Below are 15516 nucleotides of genomic sequence, written 5' to 3' on the forward strand. Positions count from 1 at the left end.
CGTCCTTGCTCCGCCCTCTCTTCCCTGTACACTTTATCTGTTGTCGAGTCACTGAGGGCCAAAGCGAGGCATGAGAATTGATGCCGCCCTACTCCTTATAGTCCATCACAGACCCAGAATGCTGGGCTAATATTCTCGGTCGAGCTAATGGATCCCACAGAAGAGCAATTTACTCCGTTCTCAGTGACGCTATAAAGGCCATTATTTAATTTATCCGTCCGGCTATGGCACTCAGCGTGGGGCCAGAGGCGGCTTGAGGAGGTGAGGAAGAAACCAGAAGATTAAGGAATTGAGCTCAGGTCAAGCCAGAGGTCAAAACCGGAAGGGCTCAAAACCGGACCCAAATCCCTTAAATCCTCGGCTATATTATTCTAATGAATGCACTCACCCCACAGGCTTCAGGGGTCTGAACAACACCCAACAACCTAACACCAGGAGAGAGTGACTCTGTTTCCAGTCTCTGACCGTGAAGAATGGTTCAGTGGTTACACCCTTGCCCACAGGCTCCGTCCAAGGTCTCGGACACTGGGTAGCTGAAGGTAACGTCGGGGAAATCATTTCAAAACCAGCCTTGTCCCTAGGGTCTCCGTCAGGTGCCTGATCTGGCCCACTGCCTGAGTCTGCTGTCGGAGGACAAGCGGCCGTCACCATGGCGGCCCCGGTCAGCAGGGACTTCTGTCTTCCCTGCGGGAACTGAAGGTAACTGAGGGCACCACTGGCATGGAGAAAGTCTGCAGCTCTGAGCGCCTCCTGAGACAAGCCTGAGGAACCTCAGGTGTGGGGCTATTTTGCTTTGCTGCAGAGTCCTACGCTCCCACTGCTGACAGAAAGCGTACACTGCCTAACTCAAGGCATCGCCCCGGGCAGACCAGAGTGCCCCAGACTCTCACTGCGCCCACCTGGGCAGGCCTCAGGAATCTGAATGCACCCGATGTTTTTTTTTTCTTGACTCCAGGAAAGATAGCTGTACAAATGTGACCCTCTGGTTGGGAGATCAATGCTCACTGGTTATTAACATACAGAGTTTCAGTGCTGGGCACATTTTTTTTGTGTTATAGGTATTAGCTTACCTTTAGAGATGAACAGACCAAAGCTCAAAGAAGTAAAATAACAAAGATCAAACACAGAGGCCTAATTCCAAAGTCCTGATAATGACTTGGAAAGACACCAGCGAGAGGCAGGGTTTGGAATGCCCCGTTGGCGGTGACAGCACTGACTGGTTATTGAGGACTCACAGCTCGCCCAGCACCCTGCACCCTGCACCCACGCCTTCTGCTCTCTCAGCAGCTGTGAGTCGCAGGGCGGGCTGTTGTCCCCCTTTGCAAAGGAGGTCACACGGATATCGACGCCAGTGCGATTCAAACCACCGCCCTCTGGTCCCAAACCCACACTCCGATGCTGGGCTCTGCGTCCCACGGTTAGTGACAGCCACAAAATCTTCTGCCACTTCTCATTTCAGGAGCTTCGCTAGGATCTCACCTACAACTTGCTGCCCCTGTAGGGGTGGGGGTGGGGGCTCTGTGACAAAGACGGGTTTTGACCAAGAGCTGTGCAAAGCCCTTCCCACCCCGGCAGCTTGCTCCTCCTTGGTCCCACCTGCTCTCAGCTTTGCCTCTTGAATTGAACTCTTTCTCTCGCACATCCCTGCTTCAGATTTTCCCAGTCACTGAGGGAGATGACGTGCCATTCTGTGCAGGGGTCCTTTGAGTTCTGCCATGGTGTATAGCACAGTGCCCCTGCAGGGGCTGGCTCCCGCCCACTGTCCCCAAGCTCCTCTCCTCTCCATTGAATCCCATAATCATGTTGCAACACCATCACTTACCTCTGTGGGGTGAGCGCTTCCTTCAGCATGGAAGTGTCTTCGTGTTCAAAACCCCCAACAGTCAGGAGCGCCCCCCGACACTCACCCTGCATTCACAAAGAGTGCTCTTTTTGTGCGTGCCTTACCAGGTGTTTAGTGGCCACACGTAATTACACCCAGCGTTTGAGCCCCGGATGTTCAATACATTTGTCTGTCTTCAGAAAATAAAACTTTCCCGTTAGAGAACAAAGAATACCTTTGCACGCTGTACAGTTTTTCGTATAACAGATATCCGTGAAGACTGGTGAGGGTTCCATCCCTGCACGTGGCAGACACGCCACCCTAGCTAATTCTGCAGCGCAGGGCCGAGGGGAGTGGGGGAGGGCGGGAACAAGCACGGAACCTTTCAAGTGGCCACGCAGCTTTGCGGTCTGGGCTGTGGTGCAAAAGGTCAGTTCCCAGGCGGGTTTATGAGGAGGCAGAAGGAGAAAGAAATGTACCTGTGTCATCATTATCAGGTTTTTAAATTCACAGTAAGCAACTCATCACTGAGCACTTACTCTATACCAGTGAGCAACACAGAGACTTTATCTTCATGAAGTTCACATTTTCAGACCCTTTTCAAACATGGGCAAGAATATACTGTATGGGCCTGAGTTGCCAAAAACAAAAACCAAAAACCTGCTTTAAAATTAATTAGTTTTTTATTGTTCTTTGCTCTGTTTTTCTTCTTTTCTTTCCCTTCTCCCCCTGCCCCCACTCATGCCGTGGAACGAGATGAAAACTGCAGACCTAAAGGTTTAAAATCTTAACATCTGTTTTGTGAAAGGCCTGAAGTTAATCACAGCTCATGAAAGTGTTAGAAATTAACACATAATATTAAGCCTAAAGGATACAGGACATGTATTGTTTCCTTGATTTTTAAGACTTCTCTAGTGGCTAAAAGTCAAAATAAAAATATGCAGGCGTATCAGTTGGTTCAAAATCAACACTTTCTTCATTTTAGATATTTTTAAATTGTTATTCAGAGGAGAGGGGAACACAAAAGAATCATTTTTTTTTCCCTGCCACCAACACAGCAACAGATCTACATATTAATTATACTTTCTCCTGGCTGGTGTAGCTCAGTGGATTGAGTGCGGGCTGCAAACCAAAGGGTCGCAGGTTCGATTCCCAGTCAGGGCACATGCCTGGGTTGCAGGCCACGGCCCCTAGCAACCGCACATTGATGTTTCTCTCTCTCTCTCTTTCTCCCTCCCTTCCCTCTCTAAAAATAAATAAATAAAATCTTAAGAAAATAATAATACTTTCCTTCTTTTTAAAAAAATATTTTATTTATTTACTTTCCTTCTTTTTTAAAAATATTTTATTTATTTATTTTTAGAGAGGGAAGGGAGGGAGAAAGAGAGAGAGAGAGAAACATCAATGTGCGGTTGCTAGGGGCCGTGGCCTGCAACCCAGGCATGTGCCCTGACTGGGAATCGAACCTGCGACCCTTTGGTTTGCAGCCCGCACTCAATCCACTGAGCTATGCCAGCCAGGGAATACTTTCCTTCTTAGTCCCCTTATCTTGTGTGTCTGTACTCTGGTCCCCTAGTTTCCAAAGACATTGGGAAGTTAACCAGTTTGATGAAAGAATCAGAGAAATTGGGTGATAATGAGACAAATAAACCCAAACAGCTTTTATAAAGGTGACAGGCTATTTTAGAGCCGTTAGCTTGTTGTGAGTCTCTAACTACAGCGTGATGTGATGTGATGTCATGTGATGTCATGTGATATGATGTGATAATATAACCTATTGAGGGCAGAGGACACCGCCCAGAGTTCATCCCTTCAGTAACAATATCCTGATGGCCCCCTTGGGGACCCACCCCTCCCCCTTTCTGAGTGCTGGAGGTCTGGTGGGTTGGTCCCCATTCCCTGACTTTAGAAGTGGTTATAGGACTCGGGATGTGGTGGTTAGTGCTTAACAACCAATTCTTCTAAGAAAAAGAGCCTCCATGTACATGATTTGCCTATTTCCATGGTGTCAATACTGCCACCACGGCCAATGTCAAGTTCCCAAGGTGAAGCCACAGCCCACAGAGCTGGGCAAAGACACACAGTCAGCTCCCGGGGGCTCAGCTCAGCACGTCAGATATGTCCCGGCCACGGCGCATCAGATGGCTCCTTTCTCCGGGTGCCTACCTCAGGCCAGGCCCGCCGGCTTGTTGGGCTCAGTCCCTTGCATATGTTTGGAACTGCCGTGGAAGAGTCCTGTCTTAAGCTGCATTTGCCGAGAGGAAGGAACTGGAAATGGTCCTGGGGATCTCCTTGCCATGTGACCCATTTTGACAGAGCCTGGCTAAGAAAGCAGTTGCCTCAGAGAAGAGCAAAGCTGAGGGGTGCAGAGAGACCGAGCTCCAGTGTCCCTGACAGAGCCCCCAGACCCTGTCCAGCCTGACCTCTGGGCTCTGCGCTGGCGGGCACCAACAGCCCCTCCCCCTCTGTCCCCCTCAGGCCTTCCTCATCTGTCGGTCCACCTTCCTCGGCCTGTCTCGCTCGCCCTCACCTCCACACCGGCCCTTCTCTCCTTCTTGCTCATTTATTTACTTGTTTATTCATGTTTCCTTTATTAAGTCTGTCTGAATTGGGTTCTGTTCCATTGATACCGTATTTTGCTGTGTATGATGCGTACTTTTCTTGCCCAAATTTTGGAGGGAAAAATAAGGATGCGTATGATACATGCGTAGTACTAATTCCATACCTATATACATGTTTTTAATGCTTTTGTTTTTAATGCTTATGCATTAAAACTGTTACTCTAGAAAGCAATAACGATGCCCATATGCAAAATAGTATCCTGGAATATGATAATTGGTTTTGTTTCTAAATATACATCAATACAAAATTGAATTAAAAATTAAAACAGAAGGTTTTTTTTCCTGAAAGTTTGGGCCGAAAATGTGGGTGTGCATTATACACAGGGGCATGTTATTCACGGCAAAATAAGGTCAGTGGGGACGTGCTATTCTTTTTGTTCCCCAAGCACCGCTCATGAGACCCACGTTCCCCAGAGCAATTTGGGAACTATGGTTCCTGCTCACGCTCCCCGACACTTCACAGAGAACTCTGTCTTCACCCGGAAACCTGAACTGGCTGTTCAGACTCATCATCTCCAAAATGAAATTCCTGTTTTCTGCTGAAAATACACTCCTCCTCTGCCCCCAATGGCCGTTAATGTTTGCACAAATTATGTCTCTGAACTTGTCGTTCCAGAGCTCTCGTTCTAGAGAGAGAAGCAGACAATAAACACACGAACAAATAAGCAAATAACACAATGTCAATGTCAACTTGAAATGAGTGCTTTGGGAAAAACAACAGGTGTAAGGGGGAGAGGATAAGAGGGGGCGCTGCTCTAAACGGGGTAGTTGGAGGGGCCTCCCTGAGCAGTTTCTTAGCAGAGAGGCCTGCCTGAAATGAGAGATGGAGCCTCGGGGACACCTGGAGACCCACAGGCAGGTGGCTGACACGTTTCAGAACCTCAAGGAGGCCAGAGTGGCGGGAGCACGGGGAGCAAGGAAAAGAGGGGATCACAAACTCTGTAGCACAGCATCACGTTATTATAACACAACACGAATGCAGGTGTTACCGTGTTTCTATGAACTGTTAATGGATATTAGGTGTAAGAAAGTCTCCACAGTCAAGTCAGTTTGGAAGACTCCTCAGCGTGCTCAGTGTTCTGGATGTTTAATGTCCAGTCTGCACTATGGATCTCCAGAGTGTCTGACCTCAGGCCAGCCAAGCTGCACGTGAAACACAGTGTTTGCAGTGCGTTGTCCATGCATGTTTCCAAACCCAGGCCAGTTCAGTACATTTCCATAACCCACCATCTGTCAGGCATTGCTTTTTTCTAATTAAAGAAATCCTTTTGTAGTCTAAGCCTACCAGTCTTTAATATCATATCACATTTCAGATATCTTAATATTTTTCTGTTGAGAAAAATGACTCAAAATCATCTGTATGAGAAACTTGTCTTTGGTGAACCTCATGATTAAGGCACCCCTTGGCATGCATATGTGTGTGCCGAGCTGCTGTCCCAAGGTCAGGGCAGACGTCCCTTGTCCAACCTGCACCCTCTCCCGCAGGTCTGGAAGAGGTCTGGAATCTTCCTCGGTGCCGTGCTGTAGGCAGCAGTTTGGGATCCGTAAACTTGGCCTGGCAGGTCGACATGAACTTGCCCTCCTTGTTAACAATAGCCACCCCGCACAGCATGCCCACAATGGGCCAGGCATCTACCAAGGCCTTTTCCTTCGAAAGCTCTCATTCCATCTCCGTTGTAACTGCTCTCACTCTGGTCTAAGCGGCCAACATCTCTCACCCAGGCTGTCGCAGTCACCCCTTGACCCATCAGATCCCTGCACCGAGAGAGCCACCTGCAACACGTCCATGCTCTACAGGGCCCTGGTGGACCTTTCTGAGCACTGCCTCTCTCGCCCTCCCCGTCTCCGGCCATGGACCCACAGCTGGGTTTGCAGGTTTGGAAGCTCAGCCTGCTGAGTCCATTGTGAGGGGATGAAAGCCCTAGAGAGTCAAGTCATGCAAACAACTCACAAGATTAATGTGCAGTGCGCCATGCCAATTAACTAATTTGCAATGACAAGTGGAGCAACTGACCCAACCAGATGTTTTCGTTGGCTTGTCTGTGACCCCTTCCTGGAGGCTGCGAAGAGGGGTCATTGAAAGCTGCCCGGGTGTGAATCCCGCCTGGCTCTCTGCTTACTGACTGGATGATCTCGGGCAGGTGGATCAGGGTGCTTCTTGGTGTCCACCTCCCCATCATGAACAGACTAAAACCAGACCTATCTCCCTGGGTTGTGAGGAGCATTAAGTGAGAGACTACACCTCTTACAAACTGCTTAGAGTGGAAGCTTGTGTCTAACAAAAACACAACAAATATTAGCTGCTCTTCCTAGAACAGAAATCTACTCAAAGTGCCAGGTGAACATCAGAGCAAAGTTGTGTTCACCCCATACATTACTATTTGTGTCTTCATTGATTGAACAGTTAGTGATACCCACATAGTTTCAGAATCACTCGGTAGTCCCTCATCCCATAAATATACATGAACGCTTGCATGAATACTGAAATGCCAGTTCACAAATCAATCCGTATCTTTGCTCTCACCCAGTTCTATCACCACTCCTGCTCCATCCCCACCCCCTGCTTGCTTTCCATTTAAATTGCTTCAGAATCAACGAGGGCAAAGCCCACTGCTGACAGGCCCTGCTGCCCCTCCCATCTCCTCTCCCTGCCGCTCTTCCTTGTGCTGTGTTTGCACGTTCGTTTGCTGTCTCTTTTCCTCACACGCGCCACGCTCCTTTCCCTCCTGAGACTTCCCTCGTGCTGGTTCACCTGCCTGGAGTTTTTCACCCCCAACTGTTGGCCTGGCTCATGTCTACTCGGGCTCAGAGAAGCTGCTCGGGCCCCCAGCCTAGGTTAGATCCTTTCAGCCCACAGTTGTAGTTAAGTGATCATTGCTCGCTGTCTTCTTTCCCGGTAAAATCAGTGAGGACCAGGATCCTTCCTTTTGGTTCACCGCCGAGTGCCCAGTGCCCAGTGCCCCGCTCGTGGGTGTACCTTCCATCCGTGGTTGCAGAATGAACGGAGTTAATCTTCTCAATAAGCTATGCTGGCTGCGACAGAAAGCCAGAGCCGTGCACCCCAGTCACACAGTCCAAACTCAGGACTTTTTGACCCCTCCCCACGCCCTTTACTCCCCCTCATGGCTGCCACTTGGTTTCCGCAAGCTGCACACCTGTCTACACGCATCACGGTTCCCTTGGCCTACACTGCAGTCCACGCCCTCGCCACCGCAGCCTCATCTGCCCCCAGCCCTGGACTTCTTCTTTCATTCCTGAGCCTGTCCAGACCTTCCCTATTCTATCTGTATCATGTTTGCTGGTCCAGTTGAAGCAGGAGACAGCACAGGAAGAACTCTGGGACTGCAATGCTGTCACTGGCCAGCATTTATCACCCTGGTTGCCAGGAAATTCCCTTTAGCGATTAGGTGGAATACATAGTAAACCGAGGCAGGGAGGAGGAAGGAGACAAGTCTCACATGCTAACTCAGCAGTCCTAAGCCTGGTCTGATAATATTGCCAGGTGTTTCAATATCACAGGAAACACTATATTAGCAAGAAAGAGCCCATAAATCGAGTTTGGTTAATTGCCTACCTCTGGTCACTATCTAATTTAGAAGGGAGTCCCTGATGCTTACAGAAAGAGCCCATAAATAACTTTGGAAATTGCCCCAATTTTAATTAACTGCCTCCTGTCACATGTTTGTTTTACAACAGGATGACCAAATGCAGTCTGGAGCAAGATAAGAATTTGGGCGGATAGATCCCCATTCATTCCTAAATTTGGGTAGTCATATTTCCCCCAGGAAAGCTGGCGCCACATTTACCCGTTAATCAATATGTAACTTTTTCCCTCCTAGCCCACCAACTATATAAGTGCTGAGAACAAAGGACTCGCTCTCTCTCTCCCGGGGGCTCAGGATGCTCTCTCTCTCTCAGGAGCTCAGGGGGCTCTTGGCTCTCGGGCCACAGGGCCTCTGGCCACCCGGCCTCAGGCTGCCCAGGGGCTTGCCACCCTGGTCTCTAGCCTCTCTTGCTTTTCTCACCCTGCTTTGCCCTGAAAATTTGCCTTTCACCCCCTATTCTACCCAGTCCTGTTCTCTTCCATGGAATTGAGCCACTAATAAACTGATTGCATACTACTAGATTTGCTGATATGTAATTCTGTACATGCGTCAGCAAGAAGAACCAGGTCTCTCCCGTCAACACAGTTATGCTACATTTCATCTCAGCAAGATTTTTTCTCTCCCACAACCCTTGCAATTCCATTCCTAGATGTGCGTATACCCAGCAGAATGTGTACGTGTCTTCACCAAAAAGCATGTCCAGGAATTTTCACAGCAGCCCCACTGCTGGTAGTAACCCCAAACCACAAACTATGCAAATGCCCATCGGGGTGGAGTAGATCAGCTGTCATGCGTTCACACAATGGCCTACGATAGGACAGTGAGAATCGGAGGTCTGCAGCTTAACACAACAGTGTGGATGAACCTCCCTAACCATGCCGGGGGAAGGAAATCCAGTACGTGCTGTACGATTCCACTATAAGAAGTTCGAAAAGTGGCAGAACTGCTTTACGTTATTACAAGTCGGACAGTGGCTCCCCTTGGAAGAGCATCAGCTGGAGAAGGTGGCGTGGGGCAGTCAGGGTGCGGACAGGGGTCTGTCTCTTGATGCGGGTGCGAGTTAAGTACTGGCGTTTTGCTTGTGAAAGTTCACCAGTGTGTACTGTGGACTTGTACATGGTTCTTTATGCATACCACCCTTTAATAATAGGTTCTACAAAACAGCTTCGTATCTGTTTGCTCCTGATGACTTCAGTCTGTAGACACCAGTTTGAAACCTAATGCCCCTGTCCAATGCGCTGGTCACCCATGCACCCAGACGGGAACTTCCTATGTATGTAGGAAGTCCACTCTGAATTGTTTAAAGTCTAAATCGGAACACAAAGCCCCCAACCGTGATGACCAAAAACGTCTCCAGACATTGGCAAAGGCCCCCCAGAAACGCGCTGAGCCCAGGTGAGCCCCTCGGGCCTGAGGGCTTAGATGATGTCCTCACCAGCACCATTTTCCTGCTTCTCCTCCCATCTCCCCTCTGCCCCTCACCTGTGTGGGTCCGGACGCTCTGGTCCCAGCTGTTCTCGGAACACACCAGGCACACTCGCACCTCCTGGCTTCTGCAGCTGCTGCTTCCTCTGCCTGGAATGTCCTTCCTCCAGGAACGTGCCTGGCTCACTCCCTCGCCTCCTTCCAGGATCTGCCCAAAGCTCGCCTTCTCAGTGGAGGCCTTCCCCGACTTCATTTAAAATTTCACTCCTCCAAACTCACCGTCTCTCTGCCTGGCTTTGGTTTTCCCCAGAGCACTTACTACCCTCTCAGGAGGACACCGTTTATTTGTTTTGTTTACTGTCCGTCTCCGCTTTGACCCGCTACGATCCAAGGGGGCCAGGATTTTGTTTTCTTCACTGCTCTACCCCCTGGGCCTCGGGCAGTGCCAGGCACATGGTAGGTGCTCCACGAAAACTTGTGGACTAAATAGATGAATGGAGTCCGTAGCCCAGCTCAGAGCCGGGCACGCAGATGGGAGGCAGCCAGTGAAGGAGTTCCCGTTCCCTCCCCGTTCTGTGGCCAAGTTGCTGTCGCAATCGGATCGCTCCGGGGTTTAACCTCTGCGCTCCTGTTTTATGCTGTCTGTGTAAACTCCACCCTCGAGATTAGGATCTACCCCTTTGCCTGGAGGAGCAGCGGGGGTTTGACTGGGGCTCCTAACCCTGAGTCCCTCATTCCTTCCCACCACCAGATTCCAGCCAGGCTTAGCCCCCACCTGACAGCACATTCACATGCTCCTGGCCTTCCCCTGGCCTTCCTAACGCAGAGTACCTGTCTGGAGGGCCACCTTCCCGTCCCTAGACTCTCCAGGTGCAGTGCCCCCGACTGGGCCCGCCCCCTGTCCTCGTCCCTGCCCTCCTGCCAGAGCACCCCACCCGCCCCCTGCCCTGCCCGGGGGCGGACCCAGGCCTGCTCTCCGGGTCTAACACCACCTGCCCGCTTCCCCAACACCCCGGCTTCTTCCCGTCGGAATCTGGGGAAGGCCAGGGAGACTCCAGCTCCCTCTTCCCGGTTCATTTACCGAGAAACCTGACGTCGCGGCCGGCCTGTGTTTCCACGGGATTGCCCGGGTTTTCTCGCTCCCGCTCCACTGGAACGTAAGCCGGCACCGGGAGCCATAGAAACCCGACACGGTTCAGCAGGCAAACAACCGTCAATGCCAAGAGTCAACCCGCCCGGGGAGCCTGGCATGAAGCAGGACCCGCAGGGGGTCGGTCATCGCTGTCACCGCCTCGACGTGACATCAGACCACTTCCCTGGCAGGTCTCCCAACAACAACCTCGGCCCGGACTCCCCTCAACAGGGTAGTTAGTTAGTTGCTTGTGATAAGAGGAGATCAGGTAACCAAACACCTAATATGTTTACCTCAAGTAAAAATATTGCTTGTGTGCCTGTTCGGGGGAGGGGTTTGAGCAAAATCCAGATCCATACACAGCACAGACCTGTGAAACCTGGTAAAGCCACACGCTGAAAATGAAAACTTGGAACTTGAAATTGATCTATAGGCAACATCCCGGGAGTGCTCACATAAGCGAAACAAATGGTTGAACCGTAGCGCACTCGCCTGAGGTAAAACGGAAGGTCACGGATCAAGCTGTCTGCAGAATCCACCGTGTGCGCTCACACGGACGGCATGAACACATACGGGGAGTCACAACAATTTCACAACCGGCTCCAGGAATTCGAGGACACCCGTTGCAAAGACTGTTATGATTTGGGTTCTGAACATCTGGCTGTGGTATCCAGGCAGCTCACTCTCCACCCTCCTCTCTCTTTCCCATCCTGACTTCTAACAAGTTTTCTGCAAGCTACCAAAGGGAGGGCCTGATGGGAGAAGCCCTCTGTGCCCTTGAACTCCTTAGGTCCCCAACGCTAGGTGGGGGATGGCAGCCGTCGATCACCTTGACAATGGCCCCGCAGGCTGTCGAGGCACGAGTCTGGCTTCCTGGCTTCGATGGTCTGAACCCAGTACATACACCTGCTCCCGGGTCAGCCTTGCAGAGGAGCAAACGTGCAGTGGGAGGGAGAGGGCAGACGGGGCTGGACCCGAGAGCTCACCCGACTCACACACACGGGTCGCACGCAGCAGAGGTATTTCTCTGCACAGTCAGACGCTGGGACCCTGAGGCTGACGCTGTCAACAACTAGAAAGAGTTTCCCGGTCTTCTCCAGTGGGCCTCATTTCATTAATGGTGCTGTCCTTTATTTTGAACATGAACAAATAAATAGAGCTGTTGTGTTTTGACTTTTTTAAAGCCACATTTTTTTTAACAAAAAGTTTCATTTTTGGAATTTCCCAAATTTCTGGTAAAGTACCCAAATATCTAGATCTGGGCGAAACTCCAAGTTGTCTCAGAAGTGACACCCTGTGCTTCAGTGAATGGTGGCACAGTGCAAACACATGTGGATGCCGTGCTGGGTCACTAACTAGTGACGTTTCTTAAACACTAGCACACGAGGCGTCACCCTAACATGTTACATAAACAAAACTTTGAGGAAGGGAGCCTCATTATAACAAGGGGGCGAGCAGAGGAAGTTTTCTTTAGGTAAAAGAATCAGGTGCATGGAGAAACACCTTCGCTTGTAAGCTTCCTTACCCCGAAACTGTTCCATGACAATCAATAAGTGAAAATGTGAGCTATCGATAGAAAGGCGCCACCACGGAATTCAAAACCCTTGTTTTCAATACAGAGACTCGATGTGCAGCATCTCGGTTAAAAGTCACAAGTGAGTCAACAGAAATCAGAGTGGAGACTGAACTGCTTTTCTCTGTGATATTTTGGGAACTCTTTGCAGCAAATGGCTCTGATTTCAGCCTTCAGTAATTGGCTCAAAAGGGCAAGAGGCTGCCAGCGTTTTTCTCATGAAACTCTATGCATGTCCAGAAAGGGTGGCGTCTATGCAAACTAAAGAAATGGTGGATTTAAAGCAAGGTTAATCGGTATGTAGGTTTAACATACCTAGTGGGAAATTGTTATCAACAGGCAACCTTGAAGTAGGAAGCACAGATTCCTGTAGCTGCAATTAGACCCCACTGAGGTCTGCTCGTTTCCGATATCTTCTCAGAAGGGAATGGACACCATTTGCTCACTTCAAACACTTGGGAGTAAAATCACTGGCTTAACTTATTTTAGGAAAATCTCTCCTTTGGAGGGGAAGTCCAGTGTGTGAGTCCCCTTCTCTGTCAAAATGCTGGTCCACAGAAGGAGAAATGTCACCAAGTCTACAGTGGGAAGATTGAGTTTTCCCTGCTGAGTCTTTGCTTTCCCCTCGCTGCCGGGAACAGGGCCCTGACTTCCTTTGGGGGAACAGTTGTGATTCGGGTAGTGGTAACATCATCCCCGTCCCCGGAGCTGGGCACGTGGCCCACACAGGGCTTCTGTGGCCATAGAAACTGGGTCAAAGGTTGGCCGTCCCACGCCAGACGGATGACACCCCGTTGGGCATCCCCAGATCGGTGGCAGCCCCCTTGTTCCTCACGGGACGAGCCCCTGAGGATGAAGCTAACGTGGCGCAAACACGGAGAGAGGCAAAGGCACGTACTTGGAAGCCATCTTGCGAGCATCTAGACCCAACTATAAATGAACATTGTTGATCGACACCCTTGCTCTGTCCCTACTTCCTGCCAGGGGTGTCCAACATTTCGGCATCTCTGGGCCACAGTAGAAGAAGAAGAGTTGTCTCGGGCCACACATTAAATACACAAACACTAATGAAAAACAAAAAATGTAATAGTGTTTTAAGTAAATTTACAGTTTTGTGTTAGGCTACATTCATAGCCATCCCAGGCTATGTGCGGCCCCAGCCATGGGTTGGAGACCCCTGAACCCCTGGTCCTTCCCTACTCAGCTGCCATGACTTCTGCCTGACCACAGCTTGCCTAACTTCCCCGGTGGAAATCACTGTCCCCAGACTCTGCCGGTCCCCTTGCCTGCCGGGTCTTCCTCCCAGGCAAACTTGCACACCAGTGTCATCTTGTCCTCTTCCCACCCTGGACACCTGCCTGAAGGCTGACCCAGTGTCCAGTTCTCATGTGGCCTGCTCGTTCCACCAGCAACTAAACTTCATTCTCTCAAAACCACAGACATTTGGTTCTGTGACCACTTCTTTTTCCTCTGAAGGATGTCTGAATTAGGATTATGTCACTCATCACTGAAATAACCCTTGCTAACAGAAGCTAATCTTTTCAGAGATGACTGATTTTTTAAAAAAGAGCCAAGGGTTATTGAGAGCCAGGCTTTCTGAATAAGACAGGTGTCCAGACACGAGAGTACCATTCTGTGCATACAATATTTTGCATTATGCTCTAATGCATTCTAATGAATATAAACTCAAATGCGATGAAACTAATTACATACATGCCTCTACTAATTCAAAAGAGGAGTCTCCACGGTGCCTTCTGACTTTGGACTGGCATTTATTTAACTATATGTTATCGCACAATTGTTAATCAAATGAGGGGCTTTAGAGCACAATACTCTCCAAGATGTAGCGGACTGATCACCTGCATTGGTAATGTCTGGGGAGCTAGGTTTCAAAGTCAGGTTCCGTAGACCCTCTCCAGGCGCATTTAATCACAGCCTCTGGGAATCAGAGCTGGAAATGTTCATTTTGTCCAAATATCAGGTAATTTTCTAGGCACACAAGGATATGTGTACTGTTCCTTTACATCCTGTTTCATATATATTTTTCTAGTTCACTTTGTGCTACTGCCTGAACCTAAAGAATAGCTCTAAGAATATGTCTTCATTTATAGGATTAAAGTGGAATGTGTGCACCTGCAATAAAAAACAAAAACAAACCAACAGTAACACCTGGGTAATTTAGAAGTGCTCAGAGGCAGGTTGTAGTCAGTGTGGCTCTGTTAGCTGTGATATCAAATACGTGACATATTCGTGGCTCACGATTTTAATGGTTTACTTCTTATACATGTACACTTTCATTACACGGTGCTCCAGACCTCTGGCTTCTGGGTACATTCTCTCCTGGGGACATAGCTGGTCTCGTAGCAGGGGGTAGGAAAGATGAGTGCACGGCAGGCTGGCTCCCAATGTGTCCACTCAGAAGCGACACAGGCTTCTTGTAGCCACATGACATTGGCCAAAGAAGGTCAGATGACCACTTCTGTGTTCTGTGGAATAGGGAAGGATAATCCTATAGAAAATGGATAGTATAGGGAGAGGCAGCAAATATTTTGAACAGAAATGTACTCTACCACCTAGGACATCTGTTATAACGTAGGTCACAGGTTCTTAAAAAGAAAAGGAGGACTTCATGGTCACATAAGACTGAAGAGTCCCAATTACATCGTGATGTCAGGAACCACACAGTGTGAACTAGTGTAGTAAAGGCCCTTAGACACCCTGCAATGGAAAAAAGTGGAGATTGTGTAACCCCATGTTTTTAAGTTGTTTGTTAATGCTCTATGATTTTCCTTACATATTAAGTTTTGTTTCCATGAAACCCTTTTCAAACACCATCGCAACGCACCTCAGCAACCTGAGGGGCACCGCACAAAGGCATCATTTGTGTCGTGGACAAAGTAATGTTTTCTTCTTCCCCTATGACAAAGCACGCGTGTGGGATATTCCTAGTAAAACATTGCATAATAGACTCTGTGTAGCTTCAAGCTATTCATATGGAAAAGAACATTCTGGTTTTGGGCTGAGTCATCAAAAGCCAAGGGAATTCTATGCAAATGTCTTTAATGTTATTCTGACTGGTTACAGGCTGCTGAAATTTAATAGTGTTACTGGAGAGCACGTAAGAACTGAATCTAATAAGCTGGTTGTCCCAGGTATGGGAGTGTTCCAGAAAAGATTTTACTTTTAAATCTTTCTCATTACCATGTTTGGAATTAGGCAATTCCTGTAAATTGAGGTAGTGCACTCCCAGGCCCCCACCACTTACGGGAACCTGTCATTTTCAAAGTTCGTAAGCAGTTCTGTAGTTACCACCAAGCACACTAGTGCAGGCTCCCTGA

At 49.2% G+C, this 15516-nt stretch overlaps 1 protein-coding gene across 1 annotated transcript in view; it reads right to left on the reverse strand.

Moving 5' to 3' along the window:
• The window catches only part of LIFR (LIF receptor subunit alpha), an 80909-nt gene extending 70848 nt beyond the window's left edge, over nucleotides 1–10061 (reverse strand). Inside the window, exon 1 of the mRNA XM_045848325.1 lies at nucleotides 9531–10061. The gene's annotated coding sequence lies outside the window, so the exon portion shown is untranslated. The remainder of the gene's footprint in view (nucleotides 1–9530) is intronic.
• Between the last annotated feature and the right edge of the window lie 5455 nt (nucleotides 10062–15516).

Source organism: Phyllostomus hastatus, unplaced genomic scaffold (assembly GCF_019186645.2).
Source record: "Phyllostomus hastatus isolate PE091 unplaced genomic scaffold, TTU_PhHast_1.1 phas_contig_58, whole genome shotgun sequence".
Classification (NCBI taxonomy): Eukaryota; Metazoa; Chordata; class Mammalia; order Chiroptera; family Phyllostomidae; genus Phyllostomus; species Phyllostomus hastatus.